General features: G+C 42.6%; 1 protein-coding gene across 3 annotated transcripts in view; it reads left to right on the forward strand.

Moving 5' to 3' along the window:
• PDZD2 (PDZ domain containing 2) overlaps positions 1 to 24611 on the forward strand; it is a 348893-nt gene that overhangs the window by 142445 nt on the left and 181837 nt on the right. Inside the window, exon 1 of one of the 3 annotated variants that reach the window (XM_059416954.1) lies at positions 23811 to 23891. The exons of the other annotated variants lie outside the window; for them this stretch is intronic. The gene's annotated coding sequence lies outside the window, so the exon portion shown is untranslated. Of the gene's footprint in view, positions 1 to 23810; positions 23892 to 24611 lie in introns of those variants that run through there. 3 annotated transcript variants of the gene reach the window in all.

Here is a 24611-nt window from a genome sequence, read left to right on the forward strand (position 1 = left end):
GTTCTAGTACGTCCTAGGACACCGAGCTTGGGTGCTGACTCTGCGTAAAGACACAAGAAAATTAAATTGTTTCTCTTTGGTCTTTTTCTAGACTTTCAACTGTCCCTACAGTTGAATTCCCAGTGGCCTCTGGAGGGCACTATTCAATTAAGTTTATTCCACGGGAGTGTACACCCTACAGAGAGCTGTTAAGAAAGGGTGTTGGAAATAATAGTTACCATTTTCTGAGTGCCTGCAACTTGCTAGCCACATTGCTGGTTGCTTTACATAAATTGTAGCTTAAAGAATCACAGCTTTCCCTGCAACTGTAGATTATTCTGTGGCGCTGTAACTTGTTATGGCTATTCACAGGCATCAAGCACAGCGAAAACTTCTTGTTCTCTTTCAGTGAAGTTATAGCTTCTGATGGGAACCAGTTCAAGTTTAGTCAGCCCTGCTCTACTTTATGTGCTTGGACAAAATCTGCATTTTTATGGGCATATACTCTTTAATTAGAAAAAGAAAGAATTAAACATGGCAGCATTATAAAACAGGGAAAATATTTCATTGACATGGATATCAGTTACCTGTGTCCCTCTTCTCTTCCATGGGTGAGGTACTTCCTGTCTCTTACCCTTTGCCACCACAGCCCCTGGATAATTATGTTGGGTTCAAGCCATGCTGATGGCCGCTAGCAAACTGGAGCTGTGGTAGGAGAGGGGTTATTGCTTTTCTCTACCTTCCTCAGTGCCGCCATGTTGATCCAGTCCTTTTCGGAGCCTTCTGACAGGTCTGAAAACAAGTATTGTCCCATTTCCATTTTCTTTCTTTCTTTCTTTCTTTCTTTCTTCCTTTCTTTTACAACATATTTGAAAAACCTGTTTGTTCAGTAGATGTCATCAATGTCAACAAAAGTATTTATCAACTATTATCCATATGGGCCATATGCATTACACATATTCTTCTCATTTAATTCTTACAACAACTCTATGAGGCAAGAAGTAAATATTATTATCTCCACTTGTAGATGAGGACATTTAGACTGAGAAAGATTAGGTAAACACACCTGCAAGAAACAGAGCCTGGAAATGAGCCCAGGTTTACCTGCCCAAATCCATTTTGTTATGATGCTGCGTTAGTTACTATCCATCCCCCAAATAGCATGTCTACTCCAATAGAGAGTGCTTTCATCCCCAATAGGCAGTATGTCCACTCCCCAGTAAGGAGCATACAGTAATAATTTCATAAGTGACATTCTGGCCAGGACATCTCAAGCTCCTTGATCATCACTATCTCCCATCCCTCTCTACTATAAATGGGAAGAATCAGAAATCAGGAAATCTGGTTCTAGACAGTTTCTTATTCTACTTTTTTTATTCATATGAGAATATCTGTTGACCATGTACAATGTTTTAGCCCTGGTTCTACCTATTGGGCAACTACTGATGTACGAAGACATATAATGTCCCTCATTATTTGGAGCATGCATCCATGCATTAGAAAACTGCCTTAACTCTTGGAGTGGGTAATATGATTAATAATAATATGAAGGAGATTTTAAAGTAAACTTTATTGTTATACAACATCTTTATTGAGATATAATTCATATACTATAAAAACCACCCTTTAAAAGTGTACATGCTGGGGGCACCTGGGTGGCTCAGTGGGTTAAAGCCTCTGCCTTTGGCTCAGGTCATGGTCCCAGGGTCCTGGGATCGAGTCCCACATCAGGCCCTCTGCTCAGCAGGGAGCCTGCTTCCCCTTCTCTCTCTGCCTGCTTCTCTGTGATCTCCATCTGTCAAATAAATAAAAAATTTTTTTTAAAAAGTGTACAAGCTGGTGGTTTTATATATTTACAGAGTTGAGTATCACCAATATCTATTTTTAGAAAATTTTATCAATCCAAAAAGAGCCCCATATCCATTATCACTCATTCCCCATACCTCCCATCTTCTGGCCCCTGGCATCAGTAATCTACTTCCTATCTCTAGATTTGCCTATTCTGGATATTTTGGTATGTGGTCTTTTGTGACTGGCTTCTTTCACTTAGCATAATGCTTTTAGTATTCATCTACGTCGTAGTATATTTCAGAACTTCACTCCTTTATATTGCCAAAGTATAGCTATGCCAAATTTATACTCCCTAGTATGGCTATGCCACATTTGTTTAACTATCCATCAATTGATGGGTATTTGGGTCATTTCTACTTTTTCAATATTGCAAATAATGCTGCAAACATTGTTGTGCAAGTTTTGTATAGACTTGTTTTCAGTTCTCTTGGATGTATGCTTAGGAATAGAATTGATGGTCATATGGTAACTCGATGTGTAACTTTTTGAGGAACTGTCAAGATTTCCAAAAGGACTGTATTATATTACTTTCCCACCAGCAGTGTATGATGGTTCTAATTTCTCTACATTCTCACCGAAACTTGTTATTATCTGTCCTTATTATTACAGCCATCCTAGTAGGTGTGAAATGGTATTTCACTGTGGTTTTGATTTGCATTCCCTGATGACTAATGACATCGAGCACTCTTTCATGCACTTTTGTCCATTTGTGTCTTTGGGAAGATGTCTATTTTAATCTTTGCCCATTTAAAAATGGTATCAGTTGCCTTTATTTCTTGTTACTGACTTGTAAGAGTTCTATATATATTCTTGATACATAAGCATATGATTTGCAAATATTTTCTCAGGCAGCTATAGATGTTAAGCAGTTGTCACTGATTATTTTCAACAAATGACATAGGAATAAGGCTGCTCTGAAAAATGGAGATTTTCCATAGAGTTGCCAGACAGATCAAATACTGACATCTGGGGATGGGGATTTTTCAGGCCTTCAAACTTTTTCTAACCCAGTGGCAGCTAAGCTGCTTATTTCCACAGCCCCCATAGTTGTAAGGCTATTGATTTTCAAGGCTGCATAGAGTTGGGAAGAAAGGGATGGTAATAATGTACATTAAAATGCCACAAAACTCACTGTGCTTACCGAGATTCAGCCATTTTTCTAAGTGCTTCTTAGGCTGTGTCAGGTTAACTTTCAGAGCTCAAAAAGTTGGCTTTTAGTAAAGTTTTTTCCAGTGTTCTTGTCATTTTTATGGAGGAGTAGATTTGTAGATGTTTTTATTCTATCATTCCAGAAGGGTTTCCTCCAATAAACTTTTCTTTTTTTGGAAGTATAACATGCATAAAGAAAAAGGAACAAATCTTAAATGTTCAGCTAGTGAATGTTTATATTAATCTTCACTTAAATGAAGCGGAAAAAAAACTTGACTAGCACCTCAGAGTCCTCCCTCACACCCCTTACCAGTTATTAACCACCTCTTACTTAATCAAAGTAAAGTGGTATCAATCATCACAAGATAACTTTCCTGGCTGGTACCATCAAGGTTTTTTCCAATGATCTCTTTTACTCAATTATTTGAATTTCTCCCCAAACTACCCCCTTAATATATTTAATCTAAGGCATTGTTCTTTATTTTGCTTGTTCAATTTATTTTTTTAAAATTTTCAACTTTTTAAAAAAGATTTTATGTATTTATTTATTTATTTATTTGACAGAAAGATAGAGCACAAGTAGCAGAGAGGCAGGCTGAGGGAGAGGGAGAAGCAGACTCCCTGCCAGCTGGGGAGCCTGACATGGGGCTCAATCCCAGGACTCTGGGATTATGACCTGAGCCAAAAGCAAAATGTTTAACTGACTGAGCCACCAGGGGCTCCCAATTTTTTATTTTTTGTAATAATTAGCCTACTTGAGCACCCACTTATCTCTGTCAAATCCCTCCTGCCTTCCAAAATTATTCTATCAGTACAAGAGCTCTCCCATCACTAAACTAGCCCTGAAGTGCTGGCTGTCATTCTCTATCCCTTTTTTAAAGACTTGTAGACATACGTAATCATCCACATTAACACAGAAGGGTGGGATCTCTTCAGGATGAAGTTAGATGGATTTACATGGGACTTTTGCACAATGTCCAAATGTTCTGATTTGTACGGTGACAGGGGCAGTTTCTCAGAGGCTTTTGGGAGAAGTATATCCTTCCATACAGATATCTTTGCTTTTCTTCATCAACGCTTCTCTAGCAAATGCAGAGCTATTGTGGTACAGGCCCGCCTTTATTTATCTTGAGGAATTCATGCCCCCTGCTTGCCCTCAGTGGGAAAGCAGGGGGCATGAAGGCCTTTCTTGGGGCAGTTTTGAGGTGTGGGCACCCAGTTCATTTCCTTGTTTTCCATTATCATGGATCATTACCCAGTAGAAAAGGAGATGTACTGATGAAGACTGAAACAAGATGTTGTCTGTCACAGTGATATGGACATTCAAGAGTAATTGCTTGGGAAGTGAAAAGGGGTCAAGGTAGTTGAACTCAATGTTACAAGGAGTAGCCAAAGGTTGGGAAAACCTATTAACTGAAAATGTTGGGCAAAAATAAAAGACATGAAATACCCAATAAAAATGATTAAAAACAAATTTTGTCTTTATAAGGAAATTTTCATCATAGTTAAAGATAAAAGTGCTTTAAAACAGAGGTCATATTTTACAGAATCAAAATTTATTTGTATATATTTATTTATTTTTATAATAGAATATATATTTTTATATTAAATATAATTTATAATATAAATATTATGTATTTGTATATATTTTTTATATTTTCTCTGTAATCTTTTGCCATGAGTGATGACTACAATAAAGAATGCAAAAAAGTATGGTGCTCCCTCAATAAAATTAAACTAAGTCAATTTAATTTTGAAATTAGAATTATCATATGACCCAGAAATTCTAATTTTAAAGTGCCTGCCCAAAAGAATTGAAAGCAAGGACTCAAAAAGCTGCTCGTACATCATTGTTTATATCAGCATTATTTACAGTAGCCAGAAAATGGAAACAACCCAGATGTCCATCAATGAATGAATGGATAAATAAAATATGGTACATACATATGATGAAATATTATTTGGCCTTAAAAAGTATACTTGTTTGCCAGTTCTTCCAAGAACCACAGACTAAATGGCTTAACGGAGAGAAATTAATTTTCTCACAATTCTGGAGGCAAGAAGCACTAGAAACTAAGCCATGTTTTGTTGCCAAGAGGAGAAAACACCTGAAAAAGTCTTCCTTTACCCCTTGCCTATTTCTCTAGTGATCCCTAGGTCTGGAGATGAATGTGCCCAGTTGAAGTAACTGCCCCCCCCACCACCAATTGCTAGCTACCCACTTACTGCCAGGTTTGAAGATATGGAATAGGATATACTAATACCTACCATTTTTAACTAATATGCCTTTTCAGTCAAAGAAAATAATGGAGAGCTTCTACTTAAAAAGGGTTCCTGGAATTTAACACAGCTGCTTTCATGACAAGACATCAGCTTAAAGATGAAGTGACAAAGTTTCTTGAATTTGTGGACACCCTCCAAAAATGCTTTTGGACTATGCAACAGAATTAGAAGGTAGAAACATGGCTCTAAGCTATGACTTAATAGTGACATCTTCAAGCACATCTTTCTGCTCCCTGCAATTTACAGTACTCATTCCTGGTGATTTTTTCATTTTGGTATTTCAAGCCTAGAAGGTGGTGGGTGGCCTCAGCTTGTGGAGAATAGAAAAAGTTCCATGACTTGAAAATATAATTTTGAGACATTTATTTCATTCTGCTATTAGTTGTCCTAAGTAAGACGTGATTAAAAAGAAAAACCAAAACCTTGAAGTCTTCAGGAATATTTGCTTTTCAGAAATGTCTGCTGGTATTTCATACCTTTGATAGCCAAGGCAGATGGACTCAACGCTCACTTGCTTTTGAGACAAAGACAACTCTGTGTGTTTGATTTAGAGCAAGACAATTCATATCATTTTTATGCTTGCCTCCTTCCAGCGAACACACAATCCAAAGATAATACAACAGAATGGTGACCACTGGTGTGTGTCATTGAGCCAGTCATTACCACAAGAGACCATTACAAGTTATTATCCCTCAAATATCTTCTATACCTTTCTTCTTGGACTACTCTATTTAATCTTTTTTAAAGTTTATCTTTTAGCCCCAGGACCCTGCCTCACTGACCAAGTGGTAAGAGTTCATCTAGGGACAGTTTCAGAAACAAGCTCATCTTCTCCTTCACTGATTTCTAAAGCTGATATTTAACGTTCCATCAATGGCAAAAACCAGAGCTTCAAGGTCTTGGGTGGAGTGGGTGTGCGTCTCTCACCAGCACAGCATCTAACACATCATGAAGGCTCAGTAATTGTTGAATAATATAAATTAATCCTTCTTAAAATGGAAGCCTTAGGTTTGTGCATCTTCTGTCGCTGGTCCTGAGTCAGCCCCATTATTTCTGGCAGAAGTGTCAGTCACTGAGAATGTGGTGTTAAACCCCAGGGGATCCAGATTTGCAATTTCCATAATTGTCCCCCTAAAAATAAATAGAAGTATTATATGTTGTGTGCTTTTTAATTTGCTGTGTTGGCAAAAGGTGTTCTCTGGTAGTGTTCCCAATTTACCAGTCTGACTTACATGTTTTGAAATAGATTGAAATGTATTCTTACAAAAAATAGTATGCTGGGGGTGCCTGGGTGGCTCAGTGGGTTGGGTCTCTGCCTTCGGCTCAGGTCATGATCCCAGGGTCCTGGGATCCAGCCCCGCATTGGGCTCTCTGCTCAGCAGGGAGCCTGCTCCCCCCCCCCTCTCTGCCTGCTGCTCTGCCTACTTGTGATCTCTGTCAAATAAATACATAAAGTCTTTTTTTTTTTTTTTAAATAGTATGCTGGTGGCATTTGTGTAAGCTTGTTTCAGTCTTTTCTCCATAAACAAGTAGTAATTTTATTGTTTTTGCAAAAACAAACGAGCATGATTTCTGCACATTTCCACAAGTCAGTCTAAACTCTCCTTTCTCTTAAAACCTCTTCTACTAAAATGGTGCTCTAATGACAAAAAAATGGAGGGGTAGGCAAAGGCTTTTATGATCACTTCTAGAAATTCCATTTAGAAAAAGCTATCTAGTCTCTCCAGGATTATTAATATCATATATATTCAGTTTTAAAAGAAGAAGAAATGCATACTTGAATTAATTCCCAGTAAGAATCTATATTTAACAATAATAATAATCGATATTATAATAAGAATCTATATTGAATTTTCAAACAGAATTTACTCCCCTCAAAATTCAGACTGTTGTGTCTTTGGTGCGCATTCTTGACGGTGACCTAGCCCAAAACACTCATTTTGCAGAGGAACGTCCAACCCCACTAGATGAAGTGGCTCCCTCTAGGTCCCAGGGAATTCTTGGTGGAGTCAAGAGAAGCAGCCTGGCCTCCAGACTCTCAGGCTGTGGCTCTCTTCCCAGGGAACAGCAAACTCTTGCCTGTCAGCTGAGGATGAATTTTACATTTTTAAAAGGTCGTGAAGAGAATGAGACAGATACCATATGTGGCCCACAAAGCCTAAAATACTTACTCTCTGGCCCTTTACAGAAGAGGTTTGCCAATTCCTACTCTATACCAATTTGGAGATAAAACGTTCACAGCTTCACTGCGGGGCCGATGCCCGGAGAATCTGAGTTCGAAGTGGAGGTGATCGTGGATTTGTTTTGGGTTGACTTAACTAAGTCAACAAAAGTCTTCCTTGCAGAGTTCTGTGTTAGTGTGGGCCGTGAGAGGCCTTGGCATGGGATTTGGGATGTATCGTGCTGTGCGCACTCAGAAGACGTATAGAGCGCTGGGCACCAAGCTGGTAATTTGACTTTGGAATGGTACAGCATCCCCACTCCTCCGGGCTTCCTCCCTCAGCTCCCTAACCCCCAGGCCAGGGCAGGGAATGTGGTTCCTCCCGCCCCTGGTCTCCTCCTCCAGCTCCCCTAGTGCCTGGTCCCGAAGCATGTTGAGCTCTAAAGCAGGTCAGTGAGATCCATCTGAGTTGGAGGGTAAGGCAGGGAGGCAGGTTCCTGACCCTTCTCTTGGGTTCCAGTTCTTCCTTACGTGTTTCTGTGGGCCCTGGCTCCCCCCATGTTACTTGAGTATTTCCTTCTGGGTCACCTGCCCTGCTAGTTTCACGCCGAGTCTCAGAGAAGCAGCAGCCTTCTGAGTACATAAACTGCCGAACCTGCTCCCACAGTTGTGTTGTCAAATCCCTATCACAAATCCTGTGTTATGTATGGGTCCTGATGGTTCTGCTTCTCTGATCGAACCCTGACTGATACAGTGGCTCAAAATAAAGCGAGTCATGAGTCAAAACTAAAGAAGAGAGGAAGAAAGGCTTAAAAAAAGAGAGGGTGAGGGAAAAAATATATATACATATGGTGTCTGTGAATTCTGGAAACATGGATAAAATGTACAAAATTCTGTCAAGGGCATCTTCAATCTATAAAAAAGAAAATACTAAAAATAATATTTTGTATTTCCAGACTTTATGGACTGTGGGTATATTTTAGACTCTGGAAACCTGTGGAGCTGGAAATGCTAACCAGAGCGATTTGCATGAGCATGTGGCCCTGTCAACACAGAGGGTCTCAGGTGTCTGGAATCAGAGTCTAGAAGACTTTGATCAGTAATCTCACTTTTCCACTTTGAAAATCACCAAAATTCAAAGAGGTAAACAGTCATGCAAATGCACAGGTAAGTTCTCGAAAACTTATGTGGAGGCGTTGCTCTGTGAAATTAAAGAGAACAAAGGCTAGGCAGACAAGTTGTCTCTATTTTCTTCATATGTCCGTGGTCTTTAGTGGTGATTTTTCACTGACGTAGTAGTCTGGTCTTGATACAAATTTGGCTCTCCTACCTCCCTGCCACCTTCATGTATCTAGCCCAGCCACTATACTTCTAGATAGTTCCAAGTCTGCGCATTCCCAGGAAGTCAGGTCTGTGAACACAATCTGGACATCTTGCTTAGTTGAACTCCAAACTCTTTGCTCCTGTGAGAGCCTCTAGGCCTCATTTTATAAGCAAGCTCCCGTGGGACAGAAGGGAGGGCACAGTCTCCATCTCCCTCAGCCTTCCTCTTGGCTTCTCAGCACACTTCCTTCTCATCCTCCTAGATCATATGGCCTAGGGGACCCAGCAGTGCTCTCCAAGAAGAAACTGGGGCCCCAGCTCTGGAGAATAGGTGACTCTCTCATGCTTCTCATGCACTATGGCCAAAAGAAGAAAAAGAGGAAAAAGTCATCATTTTTTTAGTTCCTTTGATTTGCTTTCAATTCCTTACTCTCCCACGGAGGTCATCGTTAAAGGCTAGCTCTGTTTACTGGGGGTACTGAATCTTATTTACATTCACAGTTCTCCTTGAAGAAGACTTTGAAGTTCAAAGCAAATAGTAAGAGGAATGTTTGCTTTGCTGATGTATCAGGATTGTATCCCTTGATAATGACCAGAGAAGAGAAAGGGGTTTGCTCATAAGTTACAAGTAGGAATGCAAAGGGAAAATGTAGTTAAAAAAAAAAAAAATACTCTAAGAGCTTGTCGGTGATGTTATAAGTAATTGTAAAAGCTTTGGTTTAATATTGATGCTCAAACCATGAGCAGAATTAAGATTTAGAACTCAATCTGCTTGAAAGGACTGATGGAACCTAAGCTTTCTGGTGACAGGAGAGGAATATAATTTTTATTTTAATGAAGTTCATTTTTTTTCTGTGAAGGTTTTTTGGATTGAAAGAAAAAATTCAAAGTTGAATACAGTGGGTCCTGGTAAATGTCATGCCTATTTATATATCTCCTCTCCCCACATGTGTCCTCAGTCTGGTTTATTTTTTTAAAGTTTGTATTTGTTATCAAAATGAAAACACCTTAAATAGTAAAAGCAGTACATATTCAATTCAATAAGGCATAAAGAAGAAAATGAACATTGCCCGTAATCCTACCACCTAGAGGTAACCACTGCTAATATTTGGTGTATTTCCTTATGAACTTGCATGCAAGCATGCGTTCACGAATGGTTTGGTTGGACTACACATGTGTGTTTAAGAGCATGTTTAATGAGTCCTGATCCTACCACTTATAAAATATGGAACATCAGGCAATTTCTTAACCCCACTAAACCAAGGTTTCCCTGCCCGTAAATTGGAGTAAAGAAGAATAATACTGAAGTCGTAAGGTGATGGGAGGTAAGATGAGGATATCCATGTGGAGGTCTATCACGGTCTGACACACAGCAAGTGCTTGACAAATGTGAGCCACTATTAATTTGCAGCTTTCTCTTGTCACTTCAGAAGAACATATAACTCAACAAGTCTTTTGGTAGCTTTGAAAAACTACCAGTTTCGGGCGCCTGGGTGGCTCAGTTGGTTAGGCGTCTGCCTTTGACTCAGGTCATGATCTCGAGGTCCAAATCCCGCATCAGGTTCCCTGCTCAGCAGGGAGCCTGCCTCTCCCTCTCCCTCTTCCACTCCACCTGCTTGTGTTCTCTCTCTCAAATAAAGCCTTTAAAGAAGAAAGAAAACTACCAATTTCCATCCCTTTCCTCCCTATCTTAGTGGGGATTTGCACATATTTGAACTCCTCTATGCAAGTAAGATTCCTGAACCTACAATTAGAGCCATTGTTAATAATAATGTTTGTGCATATTGTAGTTCCGTGCCAGGATTCCACACACATCAGCTCATTTCATAGCTCACAGCACCTCTGCGAGGTAATTGTCACGATCCCCATCTATAGATGAGAGAGCCCACGCTGGCAAGGAAGAGCCAAGATCCAAACCCAGGCCTTCCTCTTCCCACTGGGGTGCTCACTCCAACACAGCCCAGTCCCAAATCCCAGCACATTCTTCCAGAGGTACTGGGATGAGTCTGAAAGTGGCTTTTTGGCCAGTGTCTAGCTGGAACCTAATAGAACAGAGCAATACCTGCTAGGCAAGGGAGGCATCCTGGACCAGACGTCAGGAAACCTCATCTCTGGAAGTGTCATCCTTCTCAGGGTGTTTTCTTTCCCTGTAGTGTGACAGTGATCTGTCTTATCTTCCTCATGGGGAATAAAGTGATAGTCAGATAAAAGTGATGATAATAATAATAATTTAATGGAAGTTTTAAATAGCTTGAAAAGCAATGACATGGCTCTCAACCACTGTGGCTATTTTTCCTTTGTGGCCCTGGTCATTCAAAGTGGGTTTCCCTCTCGATGTATTAACAACTCCTTCTGGATCTCACTAATGTCCTTCCTTCCTAACCAGCCCACCCAAGGAGCACACATGACTTATCAGATCTTGCCAGCTGCACTGGATCCCTTGGAGTCTCACCTACAGTCTCTTACTTGGAATCTCAGTTACTCTCTGTGACAACTGGAAAGTCATAGTTCCCCTTCATGCCCTTTTCCCCCTAAACATGCATTTATAAATGGGTTAAACTCTCCATTTCTTGGGTTGAAGTTAGGCATATGCTTTGTGTGGCACTATTTGTAAATAGCATGGCTTTTGTAAACAACATGGTTGAGGAGGCCTCTGGCACCTGGAGAAGAATCCAGTCTTTCCTTTGTGAGAATATTGTTTGGAGCTTTATCTGGTCCTTTGTTTTTCCCAACTTTCTCCAGCTAATGGGAAGCAATGATAAACCAGATCAGAGCCAGGATTCGGTTCCTGGTGGTGCTTTTCTGGAAGGATTTCCCAGAGTCGGAGAGCATGAGGCAATTGGGAAAAGGAATCTGATCCCTGAGGTCAATTTGGAAGAATTGATTGGCCTTCCAATTACTTCCAATTACTAGACCTTCCATGTTTCCTTAATGTGGTTCACTGGCTTGTAAAGAGGAGATGTTTTGATACATCATCGTAAGACCGAGCAAGTCAAGGTGAAGTACTCAATTGAATGGTAATTGCTTGGGAAAGAAAGAAGGGTCAAAGTGGTTGAACTTAATGATGCAAAGAGTAATCATGGGAAGAGAATTATAAACCAAGTGAGAAAGGTAGGGCTGAGAGGTGAGGGACTCCCAGTGAGCTATAAAGATGATTTAAAAACCTACCCTTATAAGAAGACCTCCATCAGAGTGAGAAACAGAGCACAAAGAATATTTCTCAAGGGTCCCAAGTTCTAATAATGTATATATGCTTTGTTTTCTGGATAATTATTTATCTATTGATGAGTGTAGATGTGGTTTTTATAAAAACTAGGTAACATGGGACATCTGGGTGGCTCAGTTAGTTAAGCGTCTGCCTGATTCAGCTCAGGTCATGATCTCGGGGTCTTGCGATCGAGCCCTGCATTGGGCTCCCTGTTCAGGGAGGAGTCTGATTCTCCCTCTCTCTCTGCTTCTCCCCTTGCTCATGGTCTTTCTCTCTCTTTCTCTCAAATAAATAAATAAAACCTTTAAAGAAAAAAAACCAACCCTGAGTAACAAGTACAAACTAGGGTGGTCAGATTTAGCAAATAAAAAATCCTATGCAATATTTGAGACATATTTATACTCAAAAAGTATTCATTTTCACCTAAAATTCTAATTTAGCTGGGTCTTTATGTTTTATTTGGCAATATTGATACGAACATGTTTGGAAAGAAAGGCACCAGAACCTGGTAGTTGAAGACCTCTGGGGAGAGGAAAAGTCCCTGGGATACTATCCAGTTTTAATTCCATTTAAGAGTCTATGTTGGCCCTTCTGGGTAACATAATGCTCACTATTAGGAAGCCAGATGACAGGGCTGACATGTGGACTAGGCCTAGAGGTAGATCCATCCTTGACAAGTCCCAGTTCTCAGGAGTAGGTCAAAGTGAAGACCTCTGTGGGCTGAAAGAAATTTCTTTGGTCCGAGGAACAGGGCAAGGGGAGGTCAGAGAAGGATGCTGAGTACAAGTACAGGAAAGGGAGTTAGAGACAAGGAAGTGAATCTGCAGTGCTCTGGTATTATGTCCTTGAAGAGAAAACCTAGAGAACCATCCCATCATATCCAGTTGACAGGAATACATATTAATGTGACTAAGTTTGAGTAGGGTTCTGTACCAGGTTAGCTGGAGTTCATGCATGCTTCTTGCAGATGGGGAGACCTTTATTGTTTCACTTAAATAATGAAATGGACTTAGGATATCAGATGGGAGGGAGCAGGTGCTCCACATAGGGGAGGTCAGCCCTGGGAAACTTTCAAGATTGTTGGAGAGGGACCTGTGTAAATTCTTGCCTGCAAAGCGTGGTGGGATGAGTTGGACCGCTGTGGGAGGAAAGGGCAGTGTGAGATATTTAGGAGGCTATGAAGACTAGAACCAAAATTTGGTTTTGATGAAGAGAAACAGACTCTACTTATCCTTTGGACCAACCAAATGTGAAAGGAGTGGTAGATGTGGAAGGGATGGGGGTGGGTGAGAGCCTGTAAATTGAGCAATGCCTGAGTTTTATCCCAAAGATGCCCTCAGGATAGGCACCATCTTTTCTTGGCTGGATTCATGGGACAGCTTCTTCACCTCTCTCTCTGCCCCTGCCCAGCTGGTCTTCTAGGATATTCTCCTCCCTGGAGCCAGCATGATCATTCTAACATGGAAATCTGTTCAGGGCACTCCTGCTAAAAATCCCTTCAAGAATGAAGCCCAAACCTCTGCCCCACAAAGCCATACTTCTCTAGTCACTGCCCAGTTTGCTGCTCTCCTTATAGTGGCCCTAGGCTGACCAAACTTGGCACCAGGCTGAAACTCTGTAGACCTCAGAACATGGCATTTCTGTCTCAGCCTCTGGTCCTCTGTTCTTGCCATTTTCAATTCCTGGAATCTATTCTTCACCTTGCTAATGTCTGCTTATCCTCAGGGCTCAGCTTATAGTCACTCTAGAAGCCTTCCATTGGCCTTCTAGGACTAATTAGGTCCTCTGGTGGACTTGTCACAATTCTCTGGACCTAGCAGTTACCCCATACTGCATTGTAACTAACGGCTTGGTGCCTCTTCCTTGTCCCACTGTGGTCTCTGAGCTCACTGGGCCCATGGTCAGTGCTGCTAATCAGTGTTTCCTCAGTACCTAGTGTGTCCCTGGGCTTAATAAATCACACTCTAAAATAAATCCACTTGCTAAATTTGGGCTTTTTCAGGATGTAGAAAGAGACCTGCCCAGGTTTTCTTTTTTATTATTATTATTAACATATAATGTATTATTTGCCCCAGGGATACAGGTCTGTGAGTCATCAGGCTTACACACTTCACAGCACTCACCATAGCACATACCCTGCCCAGTGTCCATAACCCTGCCACTCTATCCCTACCACCCGAACCCCCAGCAGTTTGTTTCATGAGATTAAGAGTCTCTTAGGGTTTGTCTCCCTCCTGATCCCATCTTGTTTCATTTTTTTCCTTCCCTAGCCCCCACAACCCCTGCCCTGCCTCTCCAGTTCCTCATATCAGAGAGATCATATGATAATTGTCTTTCTCTGATTGACTTCTTTCACTCAGCATAAAACCCTCTAGTTCCATGGCAAGATTTCATTTCTTTTGATGGCTGCATAGAATGCCTGTGTGTGTGTGTGTGTGTGTGTGTGTGTGTGTGTGTGTGTACTACATCAGGTCTCTTCTGATTTGGTTAGTGTCTATTTTTCTGGGGTCTTTGCCTTTGTTCTCTCATTCATCTATTCTTATCTGGATAAAATGATAAGGGGGAAAAACTCACTACAAAAATAAATAAAGAAATAAAGAACAAGAGGCAGTACCGACCGACAGCTAGGGACCTAACCAATATGGACATTGGTAATACGTCAGATCAAGAGTTCAGAGTGACAACTCTCAAGGTGCTAGCTGGGCTCAAAAAAAGATAGAAGATAGTAGAGAATTTAATTTCTAGAGAAATAAAATCTCTTTCTGGAGAAATAAAAGAACTAAAATCTAACCAAGTTGAAATCAAAAAAGCTATGAATGAGGTACAATAAAAAAATGGAAGCTCTTACTGCTAGGATAAATGAGGCAGAAAAGAGAATTAGTGATAGAGAAGACCAACTGACTATCCAGGTTATCTAAAGCCACTGGGGTTTATCAGAAGGATCTCAGCCTCATGCAGGCAGCCATTTCAACTAGATGATTCCTCGGAACTCGTGAGGGGAGATGACTGATCAAGACAGCCTTCACAGTAGAGAGGATTTTTTAACTTAGTGCTGAAAGATGAATGGGTATTTGCCTAGGGACCCAGGTAGGAAAAAGGGTGTTGTAGCTTGACCTGAGCTGACCATCAGGCTCTTTTGTCGCATATCAATAGCGATCAGGAAAGGTTGAGAGCTCTATACTTCCGGTCTGATAACCTCACTGCTAAGTGGTTGGTTACCATGAAAGCGAGCCTTTGACTCCTGCCATATGTAGAGTAGGCATTAGCAAGCCCACACAGAAATGCTCCCACAACCTTCTTTTATGTTTGGTGACCTCTCCACAGCTTGTTCAGGTGGGTGCTCCAGTGAGCCCCTTCCCAGCAGATTACCTCTCTGAGAAGAATCACCTGACTTCAATGTCAGGCTGTCACAAAATCTGCCATTCACTGGGGATCCCCAGACCAATGGAGTTCCACAGCTGAAGCACCAGTCAGAGGTATCAGAGAGCTGGTTGTCCCTGGATTCCTGTCACTCAGCAGGGGAAGGCAGAAGGGGCTACACAAATCTTTCTAACCAACTTATCCTAAAAATCTCTCATTCCACAGAGGAAAAAAATACATATTTCTAGCCCCCATTTTGATAACAACAGAACTTTCCGCTACAGAGTTAGATGGTGATATTTCAAACTTGGACTCTAGTAAGTGTCCTTCAAACATTAGCTCACGGCCTCTAAAATGTAGACTAGGATTGTCATCACTTGAGGTACCAAAATATTTTAAAATAAATTTCAGACAGTATGAAGAGTGGATGGGGGCTTTGTAGGCAAGGGGACAAGACATCAACAGAGGTCATGGGTGAATGTACAGCAACCTTTTCTTAGTCGATGTGGGTTAGGCCCATGTAAATAGACATTGAGGAACATAAATGTCAGAGATTCTTTCACATAGAATCTGCGTGGTCAAGGGTCAAGGTCCATAGCTGTGGCTCAACATCTTTCTTCATCTGTTCAATGGGAATGATGCTTGTATCTGCCACGTGGGGTTTGGGTGGATAATTAAAAAAATATATTAGAAGAGCTTGGCATGATGCCTTGTGCATGGTAAATGACCAATAAACTGTAGCTGTGATTGTTTTTACTGTTATTGTGATTAATATTAAGGTAACAATTATTGTTTTCCCGTTGTATAGCCCTATTTCTGGTTCACAGAAGGCCCTCAGTAAGTAATTGCAGGGATGAATGTATTTGGAAGTTTCTGATTTATAGTCATTCATTCAGCAAATATCCGTTGTGCACCCATGTGTGCCAGGCTCAGTGCTAGGCCCTGGAAATAAAATATTAAACAAGGCCATACAACCTTATCCTAAAAGAGTTTATAGCCTAGAAGGGTAAGCAGTCAAGTGAATGGGCAGTGGGAATGCTACCAAAGCTTCAGGGGTTTAGGAGAGGGGCAGGGGAATCCCTAAAGAAGGTGATGTCGGAGCTGAGTCGAGAGAGGGGAGTAGGAATTAGCCAGGTGACGGTGATTAGAGGAAGGAGGACAATCCCAGTTTAGATGTGTTCAGGGGCCTGAGGTAAAAAAAAAAAAAAAAAAAAAAAAACCTATCTTGTTCCCACAGTTCTGGGCAGATAATTTAGTTCAGGTAATTAAATATCCCAGAGATGCTTAAAGATGACTGGAGACTAAAGTTTTAAACTTTCTCATCTACAACGACACAAAAATCTTTATATTTTCTGGCTGCAGAAGATGGAATGCCAGCAAATGTTGCCACCAAGTCTGGAGAATGGGAGATGAAAGGAATGGTTTCCTCTTGCTTCCCTTCCTTTCCCTGCCCTTCCCTTCCTGTCTCTCCTTCTCCCTCACCCTCTCTCTCGCTTCTGGTTTCTGTTAATGTGATTTATGCTCTATCCAGGAATGTAAGCTTTTTATTCTTTGATTTCTAGTTCTTGCAACCGATACTACTGAACCTGTTGAATGAAGGCTTCAAGTAATGGTTGCGTGTCCCTTTTTCCTTCTACCGTGTTTCACAGTCCATGGTCTTGATGTTCATTTGGTCGGACTCCAAATTGTGTGTGATTGTTGCAGGGGTGGGTGGTGGACAAGGGATGAGAGATTGAACAAATTCTTTCACGGTCTTCTGGCTCTCTTGCTGTACTATTCTTTGGAGTAGGGATTAGAAACATATGAGGGGACATTTTCAGGGTAATAGCAAGTCATTTGGGAAGCCACCAATAAGAAGGAGCTGGCCTTTGTCTAAGTTCTTCAGCTCTTCTAGGACTGACTTTGGCTTCACTTTCATTGGCCACAGGCTCCTGGTATTAGTTTGGATTTATTTCAGAATTCCTTTCACTGAGCATGGATATGGGAAATTTCTGGTTCTAAGTAAATTAACTCCCACCCAACCCCTGCCGTGGCTGGACCACACCCTGAAGTCAGATGTTTACTAGTAAAATGTCTTGGGATTCATACATTCACTTACCCGTTTATGAATAGGTTTACTCAACAAAGATTTACTGAATACCGACCATAAGCACAGCTCTGTCAAAAATAAGGAAAGGGAAGGGAATGGAAACATTTTTAATACATTTTTAATAGTGTATAGTGGGGTTCTCAATGTCAGCACTATTGCTATTGACATTTTGGACTAGATAATCCTTCCTTGCAATGGCCTGTCCTATACTTTGTGGAATGTTTAGCAGCATCACTGGCTTCTACCCACCAGATGCCAGATGCACCCCCCCCCCAAGTTATGACTATCAGAAATATTTACAGACATTGCCAAATGTCCCTTGGGGGCCAAAGTAGCTGGTGATTGAGAATCACTGACTTATAATATTAGGCATCATCTTCAACACTTCATACACATTTTTTCATTTAAGTTCTCCTCCCCAATAAGCCCTTAAGGAATATGGTTCCAAAAGGAGTGTAAGAAACATTAAATGATTTCCTCAGAGTCGCATGGGTAATAATTATGGCATTTGGACTTTAAATCTAGGTCTTTCTACAGACTATATATCTCCAGACCTCCATACAACACACTGTCCTACCCCGGAAGGGACTTAACATCTAGTTGGAGAGATGTGATAGGAGCTAGGTAAGTTCCAGCTGCATTCACTGGAGAATAAGTGACGTGAACACTCAGAAGAGAGAGGTAACAGTGGGCTAGGGAGGTTAGGGAACACGTCCTGCATAGATGAGAATGCTCTTTGAGTATTTGTGGATAAAGAGTTTGATTCGAATAGCGATTTTGTGCTGAGGAGTGGTGGGTGGTAAGACTTAGACAGGTAGCACTGGGAAGCGATTAAGACCCGTGTTCGTTCCAGGTGGAATTTGTTTGAATTCTGGCTCCTCCACATACTAGTCATGTGATCATGAGCTAATGAAGGAGTCTTTTAGCCCAGTTCCATTGCCTATAAGATGGGTTGATGAGGACAATACATATTCTTAAGATTGGGATAGGATTTAATGAGTTAATATACAAGGGGCTCAGAACAAAACCCAGCATCCAGTAAGTGCTCAATAGCTGCTGGTCACTTGTGCTTGATTCTGTTGGACTTCAACTAGTTTAGAATCTCTAGAATAATGGGAGCTTTTGAATCAAGGTTCACAGGTACTGTAGTGCCCCTTTCTGTATTTATTACAGGGTCACAGATTGGCGTCTTTGGGTTGGAAACCATCTCTGGTTTCATCAACTGTTCCCAGAGTACCAGTGTTAAATTGTTCAACCCCTCTGTAGGGGTTTTGGGCTTGAAACCTCAGAGACCTCTTTCCAACAGACATTTAAAGGGGGAAAGAGGCAGCCTGGGCATCTGTTCAGACATTCATTCACTCTTCTGTACATTCAATCAACATTTACTGAATACTTTTTTTATTCGGGGCGTCCGTCATGTTTCTATTAACTACATCTGGAACACCAGTAAGGCACCACTCTGCCCATATGTCAGCTGCAAGTTTATTGGCTAGAATTGTCATTGTTTAGTTTTAAGACAATTCAAAGTTATTGCCGTGGCTTGTGTTAAAATCTTGAGGTTTCTTCTCATGCTTCACTTGGTGCCACTGCTGGGCTTTGTATTTATGGAGATCTGATGGCCCTGGATGTGGTTGGGGATCTTCTCCTGGGAATTTCCTCTTTCTTCCTCTCTCCAGCTTTTTATAGCTACATAAGGTTTAGATCTGTTAGCAAACACATGGATAATTATGCCCCTCTCTGTTTATAGACTCAGGATAAATTGTCCTAATGGGAAAATATCTGTCCTTTGTAGCAGTTTGGATCAAGGCATTTAATTTTGTGTGTGGTTCATTTGCCTTTCTAAAAATCATTTTGATGTTTGTTTCACTCATGAATCATCTATTGTTGATAAACAACAGCACTCAATAAACCCCATTAAAAATCTTTTCTCAATCTAAAAGTAGTTGACATTGGAAAAATATGTGACCCATCCATATGTTTTCTCATAGATGTTGAATTAAAGGAAGCAGTTGGATTTTAAGACTCAAGGGACCTCTGATAAGAGGCCCATAGAAATGATCCACTGGAGTCAGCCCACCAGCATGCTGGAAAGGCTCAATTCAGCTCAGTTTGCCTCAAAGCATCACTGTCATAATGCATTTGTATTCATTCTTTCAACAGTCACAGAAGACCTAATATATGCAAGATTAGATTATAGATGAATAGTGAAGTGTCTCTAAATAACAAAATAGAGATAAACCTTGCTTGGATTCTTCAGCTTGGTGAGAAACAGCAATGTATGCTTCCAATCAGAAGGCAAAAGTCAGTCCTTTCCTCTGCTATGCTGGGGAAAAATGATTGCACTCCCCCAGTGATGTAAATAAACCTCCAGAAGTCTTGATTTTTCCTCAGTTTGGGCCAACAAGCATAAATGCTTCTTTTTGCTATGTTTCCTTTCTCCCAAGAGGTAAAAATACTTGGTGAGATGCAGAAGTGTAATTGGTAAGCACACCCTTTTGAGTCAAACTAGATGGGTTTGAATTGGGAGCTCCAGTATTTACTAGCTTCATTACTTAACCCTGTTGTGACTCAGTTTCCTTGCATTAGAATAAGGCTAATAATTATTCCCACTTCACAGGGCTCTTGAAAAAAAACAAAAGAGATAGATAATCTACATAAAGTTGTTAACATAGTGCCCAACCTAATTATAGTAAGAGCTTAATAACTTATAGCTATTATCATTAACATCATCATCAACTAATATTTGTGTGCTCACTAAACAAAAAGTAACATTGCTTGTATGGAGAAACGAGAGAGAGGAGCAAATCTCTTAAATACACGTGTCACTTATTCTATATCTAAGAGTTGGACGTATTCCTAGAGATACCCACTCCAGTAAACAAAGGTCCAATGGGATGTGGGCCTATGTTTGTGGGGAGGATGACATTCTTGGGGTGCCTTGTTTGTAGGCAGAGAGCCTGGACACTCAGGGTCTTTGCTCCCACATTCAATGCTGTAAAGACCACCACTTGAGCCCTAGAAGGGAATGGAAGGCATTCTCTAGCCTGGCTCGTGCCTAGACACACGAGACTATCACTTATGAGGGAGTCTGATGGATGAAGATTGTCCAGTGATGTCAGTGTCCCGTCAATTACCATTAGCGTCAAGCAAGGCTTCATGTCTGACCCAAATTTTAATGTTGCATTTGTGTCTCTTACCTCTTTTGTCTCCCGTGGAGATGAAGAACAGCTGGTCGGTATCCTCTGTATAATAACCCTTCAGATGGGAGACGACTGTTAAGTTTGCCTTGAGGCAGTTTTTACTCTAGACTAAACAACTGCAAATCCTTTAACCTTCCCTCAAAGGTTCTATTTTCTGTCTCTTTAATCATTTTGGTTCTCCTTTGGAACCTTTCCAGTGTCTCCCCATCTCCCTTAAAATAAGGGGCCTCACACTGGACATACCACCCTAATAAGAGTCTTTCTGCTGCCAAATTCTTTATTATGGGGGAGGAAGTGGGGAGAGGCACTTCCCTTTCATGTCAACCTCGCGCCAGTGTGAACTCACCGCAGTGTTGTGTTGCCCATTTCTTATCTGTACAATACGCAGACTCATATTGGATACGTGGTCTGCTGTGATCCTCACGTCTTTGTTTTTCTCGAATCTAGATATTAAGCCCCATTTGTGCCTGTCATTTTGATCATCACCCCTCAGGACACTATTTCGTAATCAGCCTTCGTGCTGAAATCTAAACTGTTTTTAATGAACCATTTCCTTCATGTCTTGAAGCCACTTTGGATTCTCCTAACATACCAGCAGTTTCTGCTCAAATTAGTATTACTTATAGACTCTGGGTGTACACAAAGCAATTTTAAGTATTTAAACCAGACCTAGGGTAAAATTAGAGACACACTTTTTAAGCACCCCTTTGTTTACTGAACCACTGATCTGTTTTCCAGTCAGCAGTGAACCTGGGGAGGGAAAAGACCAAGAACATCATATCTTTCTGGCCTGCTGATGAGAATGTCATATGCATTCCAAAGCTTTCCTGAAATTAAGTCATTATACAGATGTGCTCAAATTTTAATTCCTGGCATATACACACCCTAAACTGAGCTTAGACAACAAAGTCGGTGGGGGAAGGGGAATAGTTATTTGTATCAAACGTAAAATCCTGGATTTACCTTCAACAGCATTGGTTTGCACATCATAAATTACACACCAGATTGAAGGAGTAGAGAGCGTTAGAAGTAAAGCATTAAGAAACTGTCAGTGGGAAAAGCAATCAGAAGGGAAGAAGAAATGACTTCTGAAATTATTCGAAAAATCATTCCATTTGAACCTAATTCCCATAAAACGTATCAGATACTGAGATGCCACATAAAGGTATGCTAATCAATCTACCAAGTCTGCCACCCCAAAGCAGAAGAGAAGGAATAGGGAGGGGGGAAAAGATCAACATTCATGGAAGCCTTATAATATTTGTAAGCCGGACCCTCTAAGAGCTCTGATAAATTTGGCTTTTCCTGAAATCATAAGCTAACTGGCTTTGACCCAGGAATTGCCATATTTGAGGTGTGGTTTGCAAAGCTCCGTTTCACCAGACACCTGTAGCATTCTCCTAACCTCCACGTATCATTGCTGGTTGCAGTACCCACACCTCCTGGAGATACACTTTATCCTGGGGTTTTGTTTCCTTCTAGTACTTCCAAAGGGGGACCACCACCGCCTGGCATTCCTGCCTGTCTCTGGCTTTGCTGTTGTGCAACCTGGATGAAGCAACTGAGGGTAATTCCAGGACTAGTGATTGCGATGATTAGTTAGCAGGACACTCTGTGGGCTGCTTCTGAAAGAAGACAGATTTCCAGCCTGACCTTGACACAGGTTGCCCCCTCCCAGGCTCCAGTTACCCTTTCCGGTAACAATAATGGTACTGAGAACTGAAGCCTTCTTTTGCCTCTTCCTTTCTAATAAAATCCTTCAAATTCCACCAGATCTATCCCTTGCAAAGCTAGTTTACTTTAAGGGGTTGTTGGGCTCCCAAGAAGAGAACCCTAGCTCAGAGACATAGGTTTGGGGCAAGATTCTGGGATGAACCCCAAGGAGTAGGATGCATGTGTGTCCATCTGAAGTCTCAGGAGGCACAGGGCTTCATTTTGTGCCTAGATTTGTGCCATCCAACCACAGGTGGTGTCCGTACCTCCAGCTCCCTCTGGGAGCTCTGCCCTGAATCCCTTTCCAAGCCAGGTGAAAATGTGAGCAGAAGTTCCTTAATGGTTTGAGGTTTGGCACAGCGATGCTTTCACTTTTCAGCAAGTGTTAAAAGTGGAAAAGTGGAATAAAATTCAATTGGAGGTTTAAGAAAATAATCTCTTCGCGCAGTGAAATGTGGGGTGACTCCCCCTGTCTCCGAGCGCCCTCCCTCCGCTCTTAGAAAAGCAAACACTCTTTTCCTGCCTTATTTGTATTCCCATTAATTTAAGCCAGGAAGCCCTCGGTGGGCGTGATGTAAACAATTCAGGCTCGTGGGTCGGGCTTCCTCATCAGTTTGCAGCTGGAGCGATGGCTGCGCGGCCCAAGCCCGGTCCTGCCTCTCCGGGGGGATGACTTGTTGACTGAACCCCGCAGATGACGGGAGGGGCGCGGGCGCGGGAGAAGGTATAAAGGAAATGCTTAAGTTGTGCCGTCACCGGCGATTGTAATTCAGCGGTGGTAAATTTGGTGCCTGCAGCAGAAAGACTCTGACTGGAGGTTTCTGAAAAGTTTCTTGACATCCTGCCCGGTGTGATGGTTGTGATTCTGGTTTGGGGCTCCCCCACCCACCCCCTGTAGGAACCCACGCTGCTGCTGGTTATGAAACGGAGCGGTTATGAAATGCGCTGGTGTCGGGGAGGTGGAGCTTCTCGCGGCGGCTGGAGCGAGAACTTTTGACCGGGCGCGGGTCTCGGGGAAGGGCGTTTTCGGCTCCGGACCTGCTCCGGGTCAGGGCGGGAAGCCACGCTCCTCCCCAACCCCCCGAGCGCTTGATGTCCACGAAGGTGCGCGCACCAGCAACCGTGGAGTCCCTGAAACCCACCCGCGGGCGGCTTCCCTCTCCCCGCGAGGGAGTGACCGGGCAAGGGGTTCTGGAATGCCGTGGAGTTCTGACAAGTGAGCAGGGGAGTGACGGGCCGAGCCGGGATCCCATGACAGCCTTTTCATAACCTCCCAGCCCGGGCTGCGCGCGGGCGGAGGGGTCCTCCCACGGCCATGGAGCGCACGGCGCGGACCGGTCTCCAGAAGGACGGCGCGGAGGCGCGCAGGGGGGCGGCGTCCCGGGCGGCGAGCCCGAGCTGAGCGCCCCCTCCCGCGCCCGGCCCGCCGCGGCAGGTGATTAGGCAGCGGCTCGCGCGCGCGGCCGAGCGGGGCCCCGGCGCGCAGGGTTAGCGCCGCCAGCTGCTCGCGACCCGCACGCCGGCCGTCGGAGGCGTCGGACTGGAGACCCCCTCGAGGTGACTTCAGAACTGGAGGTAGGAAGCCGCCTGGCAAACGGAAACCTCAGGCTTCCCCTTCCTCTCGGGCTGGGGTGCAGGTCGAGGCTGAATCCACAGAGGTGGAAATTGAGCCACAGCCTCGGAAAAACGCCGCCGCCACCTGACTCATCTCGCAGATCACCTGGGTGTCTTGTTTTCGACTTGGGGGACTGGCGTGTTTAGAGCCGGACTGTGCTCCTTAGGAGGAGTAAGCGACTTGGAACTGGCTTGTCAATTACTGACGGAAGGAGGCGCCTGGCGTGTATGATGGGGGGGGGGGGGGTGCGAAGGGACAAGTCTGGAGGGGCTCCAGAAGCACGGATCTCTCAGGCACCTCGGATAGGAGGTGCTGTTGAAGCCCACGGAGTGTGTGTGTGTCTGGGGGGGGGGGTTGCTCCAGCGACCCAGGCATCTGTTACACTGTCCTTATCCCGTGCTTCTCTCTGGCTAGCAGGGAAGGGAATCTGGCATAGAGCAAAGATGCGTCTGGTACCAGCGGGAACTTTTTTTGAGCCCTCAGGAGGTCATGATCTCTTGTGGGGACAGATCTTCACCCCAAACTACGAAACAGCCTGCTTAGACAACTGTCTCACCACTGAGGCACAGAATATTGTGCTGTAGTGTCCGCAAATCTAAGAATTTAAAGATGAAAGATGTTTGGAAAGAGAATGACCTTATCTATCATGTTGTTACTCCCTAGTAGATAGTTTATAAATA

Source organism: Mustela nigripes, chromosome 12 (genome assembly GCF_022355385.1).
Source record: "Mustela nigripes isolate SB6536 chromosome 12, MUSNIG.SB6536, whole genome shotgun sequence".
Taxonomy (NCBI): Eukaryota; Metazoa; Chordata; class Mammalia; order Carnivora; family Mustelidae; genus Mustela; species Mustela nigripes.